This window comes from Lissotriton vulgaris, unplaced genomic scaffold (assembly GCF_964263255.1).
Source record: "Lissotriton vulgaris unplaced genomic scaffold, aLisVul1.2 SCAFFOLD_4727, whole genome shotgun sequence".
Taxonomy (NCBI): domain Eukaryota; kingdom Metazoa; phylum Chordata; class Amphibia; order Caudata; family Salamandridae; genus Lissotriton; species Lissotriton vulgaris.
Window position 1 is genome coordinate 31,367 of NW_028242741.1, and position 9,479 is coordinate 40,845.

The 9,479-nt window shown below is 51.6% G+C and overlaps 1 pseudogene; it reads right to left on the bottom strand.

The window, feature by feature from the left end:
* Nucleotides 1-2,304: 2,304 nt before the first annotated feature.
* LOC147668854 (18S ribosomal RNA) lies at nt 2,305-4,062 on the bottom strand (annotated as a pseudogene).
* Between the last annotated feature and the right edge of the window lie 5,417 nt (nt 4,063-9,479).

Below are 9,479 nucleotides of genomic sequence, written 5' to 3' on the forward strand. Positions count from 1 at the left end.
CCGAGCTCCGCAGCAGCAATGGGTCTAGCAGCGCCACTTGTAGCGCTCAGGCTTAGCAACGGCTCCCGCAGCATGGAGAGGCTATCCTCTGCTGATGGGTCCTTATCTGCCAACCAAGTCCCACAGTACAAACCAGTTGGGACCGTCGGAGTCCGTCTGCCGCATCAGCCCTCATCCGCCTGGACCTGTCAGCCATCTTCGTCACAGTCTGCCACCGCACTCTAAAGACACGCCTCCAAGAAGCCGGAATCCAAGAGAAGGCCCTTGACTGGACCACGTCCTTCCTCTCCGGCAGAACCCAGAGCGTTCGCCTCCCACCCTTTCGATACGAAGCCACCAACATCATGTGCGGCGTCCCCAAGGGCTCATCCCTCAGCCCGACGCTGTTCAACGTCTACATGGCCCCTCTCACACAAGTGGCCCTCCATCACGACCTCAACATCATCTCCTACGCCGGCGACATCCAGCTCTTCCTCTCCCTCACCAAGGACCCACACACTGCCAAAACAAATCTCCACGAGGGAATGAAGGCCGTCGCCGACTGGATGAGGAGCAGACGTCTGAAACTGAACTCGGACAAGACCGAGGTCCTCATCCTCTGACCCACCCCCTTAGCCTGGGACGACTCCTGGTGGCGGACCACACTGGGAACAGCACCGACACCCACCGACTATGCACGCAACTTAGGATTCATCCTCGACTCTTCCCTCTCCATATCTAAGCAGGTCAACGCTGTCTCCTCCTCCTGCTACAACACCCTCCGCATGCACCGCAGAATCTACAAGTGGATCCCGACCGAAACAAGAAGACAGTGACACAGGCCCTCGTCACCAGCAGACTGGAATACGGCAATGCACGACTACAATTCATCCAAAACGCCGCCGCCCGACTGATCGTCAACGTCCCCAGCCGGAGCCACATCACCCCCTACCTGAGAGTCCTACACTGGCTCCCGTCAACAAGAGGATAACCTTCAAGCTCCTCATCCACGCGCACAAATCACTCCACAACGCCGGACCAGCCTACCTGAACAGCAGACTCAGCTTCTACACCCCCACCCGCCAGCCTCGCCCTCGCCGATGTCCCCCGCATCCAACGATCAACCTCCAGCGGCAGATCCTTCTCCTACCTTGCCCCCAAGACCTGGAACACCCTCCCTACCCATCTACGCCAGACTCTAGACCTACTCGCCTTCAGAAGACCTGGCTTTTCGAGCAGTAACTGCACCCCCCTCCCCTCAACACCATGAGACCCTCACGGGTGAGTAGCCCGCTTTACAAGTACTCTGATTGATTGATGATCATGTAATCTCAACAATAAAGGTACACACATTTAGTCAGTTTTTCAGGTTCGAGGGGCCCGCAATGGCAGAATATTTATACACAATTTCAATAGCATAAACACCTTTGGGGTTTGCTACAACGGCATGCAATCTTGTATATATCCATCCCATTTTCTCCGTCTTACACCAGGGTTTTAGCAGTAGCGGCTTATTCCATTATTCTTAGTTATTCTATATCTATTTTCTCTACCCCAGTAGTCACATATATGCCTCATTGTCAGCCCCATCCTCATTTTCTTGCCTCTGTACCCATTGCATGTACGGCTCCCAAATGTCGCGAGGTCGAGAAGTTGTTGGCATGAGTTCCCAAAATGTTTCCAACTGTGCGTGTCCATAGGCGACATCCGCAAGCCAGCCCTTTATTGATGCCGCTCGTCGTCTGCCCCAGTGTATTGCCACCTGTCTATTAGCAAAAAGGAAGAGTAGTGCATACAATTTTCTTGATTTGGGCGGAGTATCCTTAACATAACCCAAAATACCCAGTTCAGGGGATGGGGTGGCCGACCTCCCTACAACCTGATTCACCAAGGTCAAGATCTTAGACCAATAGTCCTTGAGCACTGGGCAGGACCATGCTATGTGTAAAAACGATGCAGGGGAGTACCTCAGAGTAACATCGATTGAGATCAGAGGTACATATAACTGCAAAAGTGATTTTGCGGTGTATGTGCTGGAAGGTACTTGCCAGAAACAATATGTGGGCAGCACTATACACATAGTTCACATCAGAATACTACAACATCTTAGAGCATTTCCGAATGATGACCAAAGCTACCCAGTAGCAGGACATATTAATCAATGTCATCAAGGTAACGCAAAGGATTTAGTATATTCTGTCATTGATGCTGTCCTCAAAAGCCAAAGGGGAGAAAACAGACAGCTCCAATTAAGGAAATTGGAATCGAGGTACATATTAATGTTGAACACCAGAATATTTCAGGGATTGAAATCCGATGAGGAATTAATGGTACAACTTAAGCTGCAGGCCCTTCCTCCCGCAGACTGGGTGTAAGGTATACTTTTAGTAAACATTTCCACACTCATTTAGATTAGTTTATTTTTTTTAGTTCATATGTCGGTAGTAGCGACGAGCGGTGTGTACAAAGGGCAGGGACTTAATCAACGCGAGCTTAGGACCCGCACTTACCGGGAATTCCTCGTTCATGGGAAATAATTGCAATCCCTAATCCCTATCAGGAAAAAAGGTTCAGCTGGTTACCCGCACCTGTCAGCGAAGGGTAGACACACGCTGATCCGCTCAGTGTAGCGCATGTGCAGCCCGGGGCATCTATGGTCATGACAGACCTGTTATTGCAATCTTGTGTGGCTGAACACCCTTCTCCCTGTAACAAGTTGGACGCCAACTGCTGGGGGTAGCGTAACTCGTTAGCATGAAGGAGTCTTGTTCGTTATCGGAACCAACCAGACAAATCGGTTCCACCAACTAAGAACGGCCATGAACCACCACACACAGAATCGAGAAGGAGCTATCAATCTGTCAATTCTTTCCGTGTCTGGGCCTGGTGAGGTGTCCCGTGTTGAGTCAAATTAAGCCACAGGCTCCACTCCAGGTGGTGCCCTTCCTTCAATTCCATCAATTTTCAGCTTTGGAACCATACTCCCCCCGTAACCCAAAGACTTTGGTTTCCCGGAAGCTGCTCGGCGGGTCATGGGAATAATGTCCCCGGATTACTAGTCAGCATCGTTTATGATCGGAACTATAACGGTATCTGATCGTCTTCGAACTTCTGACTTTCATTCTTGATTAATGAAAGCATTCTTGGCAAATGGTTTCCCTTTAGTTTGTCTTGCGCTGAGCCAAGAATTTCACCTCTAGTGGCACAATACGAATGCCCCCGGCCCTCCCTCTTAATCATGGCCCAAGTTCCAAAAATAAAACAAAATAGAACCGGAGTCCTATTCCATTATTCCTAAATGAAGTATTCAGGCGACTGGCCTGCTTTGAACACTCAAATGCTTTCAAAGCAAACGCTTCGGACCCCTAGGACACTCAGTCAAGAGCATCAAGGGGGTGCCGACAGGCAGGGGCTGGACAGGAGGTAGCTCGCCTTGTGGCGGACCGCCAGCTCGAACCCAAGATCCAACTACGAGCTTTTTAACTGCAACAACTTTAATATAAGCTATTGGAGCTGGAATTACAGCGGCTGCTCGCACCAGACTTGCCCTCCAATAGATCCTCGTTAAAGTATTTAAAGTGTACTCATTCCAATTACAGGGCCTCAAAAGAGTCCTGTATTGTTATTTTTGGCACTACCTCCCCGAGTTGGGAGTGGGTAATTTGCGGGCCTGCTTCCTTCCAGGCTCCCTCTCCGGAATCGAACCCTGATTCCCCATTTCCCGGGGTCACCATGGTAGGCACAGAAAGTACCATTGAAATTTGATAGGGCAGACATCCGAATGTATCATCGCCATCACAGGGAAATGCGATCGGCCCGAGGTTATCTAGAGTACCAAAGCGGCCGGGAGAGCCAGGATTGGCCTTGGTCTGATGAATGCACATATCCCAAGAGGTCAGCGCTCGCCAGCATGTATTAGCTCTAGAATTACCACAGTTATACAAGTAACAGCTGGAGTGATCAAAGGAACCATAACTGATTTAATGAGCCATTTGCAGTTTCACTGTACCGGCCATGTGTACTTACATGTGCATGGCTTAATCCTTGAGACTAGCATATGCTACTGGCAGGATCAACCAGGTAGCCGCACCTGCTGATGGGGTGGATTTGAGAGCTGCGTGCCGTCTCCCCAAACGACAACCTTCGCACACCCCTCCCTCTTGAGAGCCTGCTGGGGGAAGGAGCCCGCCCACCTGGGTGGAGGGCTCGCTGGAGGGGTGCGGTCATACAGGCATCGGCGGGCCCAGCCATCTACCCCGGAAAGGAGAGGCAGGCTGAGGCACAGCCTGAGCAAGACGCAGTGGTGCTGAAGCCTGGCGATGGCGGTATCAGAGGCATCCCTCTGAACAGTCGTTCCAAGCTGCTGCCAAAATGCGGTGGGTGGAGAAGGGTGACTGTGTGGCACGCAGGGCCTACGTACCTGCCAGGTGGCACCGTCAAAGTGTCTGGTGCCACCCGACCCCTTCCGCTCGGGTCGGACCACTGGTGGGGGGGCACGAGCTGCCGGGGCCGCTCGGCCTTCGCTCTGCTGGGTATGTTGAAGGGCCTCCCGCCAGGCGACAGGCCCTCAAGTCAGACGGTAAATGCGGGGTGGAAGCTCTGTGCTTAAAAAACAGCAGCCGAGGCTGGCCAAGCAGCCCATCCATAAACAGACCGAGAGTGCCCTATCAATCAGAATACGGCTGTGGCCTCCCCTGGCAGGCCGCCCTGTGCAGAAGATGCCGGCTTCGCGGCACTGCCTGCTCCCGAGGTGAGTAGGCTTGGAGGAAAGGCCCATTGGGAAGGGGACGAGAGGCAGGCGTGGACCCGGGCCCCGACGGGAGGGTCCATGTGAGAAGTTGACCTGATATGTAGTGTTTCCAATTCTGGAACCACTTGGTATCAGTCCAAACAAACCCCAAAGATGTCTGGTTGTAAGTCAACCTTGTTAGACAAGCTATCCTAGTGGTAGCATGGACTAAGCAGCCTTAAAGGCTTAACTTAAGAGGTCGTGTTAAGCGAGCTGTTTTACCACATACAATCCTGTAATCAAATGAAAGGACACCACACAAGTATATATTATAAAAATATATGTATTTATTTCTAAATTACTCCCCAGTACTCTTTATGAGGAAAGGGGCACAAGCGTTAAATCAAAAGCACAGTATAACATATAAAGTTGCACAATTATGGATGAGGGCGGGTGGCCACTCAAACCATATACTAAAAAAATGGTATAAGAGATACCAATCGAACAGTGGTTAGGCCTAGGGCCTAGAGATTCGCTGGGAGCAGTCAGGACTAGCAATGCTGAAGTCGGGAGTAGCCTACAGGAGACGGGTGCAGCACGGAAAGTGCGGCCTGCACCAATGCAATGTCAATGGTGCGTAAAAGTTAAACAAAGTGAGTTAAAAGATACTTCCGCTGAACCTAGAGGAACAAAACTTTAGACACAGACCCTAGAGGTGTGTACCAGTGTAGGAACACCGGCGTTGCAATGTTACCTCACCCACAGGCCGTGGGTGCACAGGGTCGAAGTGGCGTCGGGTTTTGACACGCAGGCTCTTGGTGCTTGAAGCTGTTGCAGCTGCAGGCGATGTGAAGCAGAAGTGTCCGGTGCGATCCAAGGGTGGATCGAAGTAGAAAAGTACCTGAAAGCAGAGGGGACAGAGTCTGGGTCACTCAGCAGTGACCAGGGTGGAACCAGGACGGAACCAGGCAATGTCGGGCGCAATCAGGTGGTTGTCGATAGGCTTCTCTCCGCTGTCACGTGGGCTCTGGGGCATCTGCGACGTCCAGGAGCAGGTCACGATCTGTCCCACGTAGGCTCTCGCCGTCAGCACCGTCGGCTTCAAGATTGCAGCAAACAACACTTGGCAAAAGCAATCCACGCGGAACCGGGAGATTGCTTATCACTCGAACCAGGAGGGTCAGAGTGGGGGCTCCTTTTCACAGGAGCTGGTGCAGATCTGGAGCAACCAGAAAAGCAAGTCGTATTTGAAGTTTCGTCGGCACAGGGGCCACAAGCCAGCTGGCAAGTGACCGGGCCAACGCGTCGAGCCAAAACAAGCAGAAGGGCCCCACGCAGCACTCGTCGAGTGTGGAGGGGGTAGCTTTGGTGCAAGTGTAGCTCGGGGTGGGGGCTTCTCAAACCTCGGTGCACAGCTTCGAGGATCACTCGTGGGCTGCACGGTCAGCGTCTCGTGGCCTTTTCAAGATGGCGTGCCCCACGCTTCCGGTCGCCTCCACTGGTCTCAGCTCTGCAGGGACTGTGGATCGGGCTGGGAGAAGGCAGGCAAGCTTGATCTCGTCGATCTCTGTCGCTCGAGTTCCGGCGGGAACTGCAACAAAGCAAGGGTCGAGGGCTGGATGGTGCCTGTTTGCACAGGGTGGTCACTCCTTGACCACAAGGGAGATTCTTCCATCTTCTATGTTGAGTAGAAAGCCGAAGGGTCCAGAATTCGTTTCTTATGTTTCTTCAGGATGATCTGAGTTGCATTGGCACTGCTCCCACTCTTATTCGAATCTGGTGGGCTGGACATCCTGCTAGGTCCCCTCCTATGGGTGGGACCCAGGAAGGGGGTGGTTACACCCCTTTCCTTTGATCCAGGCCGCGCTGGGACAGGTGCTGGGAGGCCCCAGAACCGGTTTGGCCGGATTATGCAAGGGGCAGCCTTGTGCTCCCCAGGCAGTGTCTGGTTTCTTTGAAACCTCCCTACTACAATCCACTATCTCCTGTCTGGGGTGGTTTAACACCGCCCTGCGACAGGAAACCCTTTGTCCAGGCCACCATTTGCTGAGTTTCGGTCAGCAGCAGGAGGCCAGACCCGTGTCTGTGGCAGGGGCATCCATTTTGTGGATCTGAGGCTCATTTTAAATCAACCGCGTTTCAGTAAAGTAACATGTCTTATCCCTCTAGAAGGGTGGAATGCTACCCCCGTCGCCAGAACTGGCGAGGGGGTAGTATTCCAATTCGTATGACACCTTACACGACATGTTTTGATAAAGCCAAACCAAAGTTGCTATATAACCGCGAGGATTATAAGGCGCTTAAGAGTATATGGTATGGCATTATCCCGGATCAGCTTAGGGAGTTGTTCCCGACAGCTGCAGATAGGCTCAGCTCATGCCAGAGCTCCATCTCACATAAAACCACGCACTCTGCCTCCAGGATTGATGAGGCCTTCCATAGGAGTGGCTTACAGGCTATATATGTGTCCAGATATAGGTTTAGATATAGGTATACTATATCTAAGCAAGGGGTGTTTACACCCACTTGCCCCAGCTGAGTGATCAGCCAGTTGTGTCAATTTAAGAACCAGCCAGGGGTGGCAAAAGCTATGCTTCAGCCCCTGGTAGGCCTTGGTGGCACCTATGCCCTGAGCACCTATAGTGCATGGTACAGGGGCTGACAAGGAGTCCATTTCCAATTGTGGTATGTACCTATAGCACATGTATTATAAATTTAGAGAGAGAACAGCAGGCTGGGGGTCTGATTAGCAGGCCCACAGCCTCAGTAAGTCGAAAACCAGTGAAGCAAAAAGCAAAAATTGGGGTGACCATAGGATAGCAGACCCTACTCTCCTACACCCCCCCCCCCCCCCCAAACGCAGGGACATTAAACTTAACCTTGACCAGATAAGTCTTCATGTTCTAAGTGGAAGTACCTGGAGAGACCATCTGCATTACCATGGTCAGTCCCTGGGCGGTGCTCCACTGTAAAGTCCATCCCCTGTAGGGAAATGGACCACCTGAGCAGTTTGGGATTTTCACCCTTCATCTGATTTAGCCACAAGAGGGGCTTATGGTCTGTCTGAATTAGGAAGTGAGTACCAAACAAGTATGGCCTCAACTTCTTCAGGGCCCAAACCACAGCAAAGGCCTCCCTCTCAATAGCTGACCAACGTTTCTCCCTGGGGGTCAGCCTTCTGCTAATAAAAGCAATGGGCTGGTCTTGACCATCTTGATTAAGTTGTGAAAGCACAGCTCCCACCCCCAACTCAGAAGCATCTGTCTGTACAATGAAGTGTTTGGAGTAGTCAGGACTCTTCAGGATAGGTGCAGAGCACATGGCCTTCTTCAGGTCATCAAATGCCTTTTGACAGCTAACTGTCCACTGAACCTTTTTGGGCATCTTCTTGGATGTCAAGTCATTCAATGGTGTCACAATGGACCCATAGTTCTTTACAAATTTTCTGTAATACCCAGTCAGGCCCAAGAAGGCTCTGACTTGTGTCTGGGTAGTTGGAGGAGCCCAGTCCTGTATGGTCTGGATCTTGCTCTCCAGTGGTTGAACTTGACCCCCACCTACTAGGTGGCCCAAGTACACAACCTTGCTCTGCCCTATCTGGCACTTAGTAGCCTTGATAGTCAGGCCTGCCTTTTGCAGGGCCTCCAGAACCTTCTTCAGGTGGATCAGGTGATCCTCCCAGGTGGAGCTAAAGACAGCAATATCATCTAGATATGCTGCACAAAAGTCATCCAACCCAGCAAGGACTTGATTCACCAACCTTTGGAAGGTGGCAGGTGCATTCTTCAAACCAAAGGGCATTACCACAAACTGATAATGTCCACTAGGGGTAGAGAATGCTGTTTTGGCTTTTGACTCCTCAGCTAGTCTGATTTGCCAATAGCCAGCTGTCAAATCAAATGTGCTCAGAAACTTGGCAGAAGCCAATTTATCAATGAGCTCATCTGCTCTTGGAATGGGATGAGCATCTGTCCTAGTGTCAGCATTGAGACCTCTGTAGTCCACACAAAACCTCATTTCTCTCTTCCCATCTTTGGTATGAGGTTTTGGCACAAGGACCACTGGGCTAGCCCATGGGCTCTCTGATGGCTCAATCACTCCAAGCTCCAACATCTTTTGCACCTCAGCCTTTATACAATCCCTGACATGGTCAGGTTGCCTGTAGATCTTATTCTTCACAGGCAGACTGTCACCAGTGTCCACCTCATGGGTGCACCAATTAGTCTGGCTGGGTGTGAGTGAAAACATATGTCTGTGGGCCTGCAACACCTGTCTGCAGTCCACCTGTGGCTGCTCAGTGAGGCTGCCTGCCAAGGCTACTCCATCAACTGAACCATCATCAGGGCTCTGGGAAAGCAGGTCTGGGAGAGGGTCACTCTCTTCCTCCTGTTCCCCATCTGTGGCCATGAGGAGACTAATGTCCTCCCTGTCAACAAATGCTTTCAACCGGTTTACATGGAGCACCCTGTGGGGGCTCCTAGGGGTACCAAAGTCAACCACATAGGTGACTTCTCCCTTTCTCTCAATGATAGGGTAGGGTCCAGTCCATTGGTCCTGGAGAGCTGCTGGGCCCACTGGGTCCAACACCCACACCTTCTGCCCTGGCTGGAACTCAACCAGAACAGCCTTTTGGTCATGCCAAGCTTTCTGTAATTCTTGACTGGCCTCAAGGTTTTTGGATGCTCTCTCCATGTATTCAGCCATCCTGGAGCGGAGACCAAGTACATAGTCCACAATGTCTAGTTTAGGCTTTTTGAGAGGTAACTCCCAT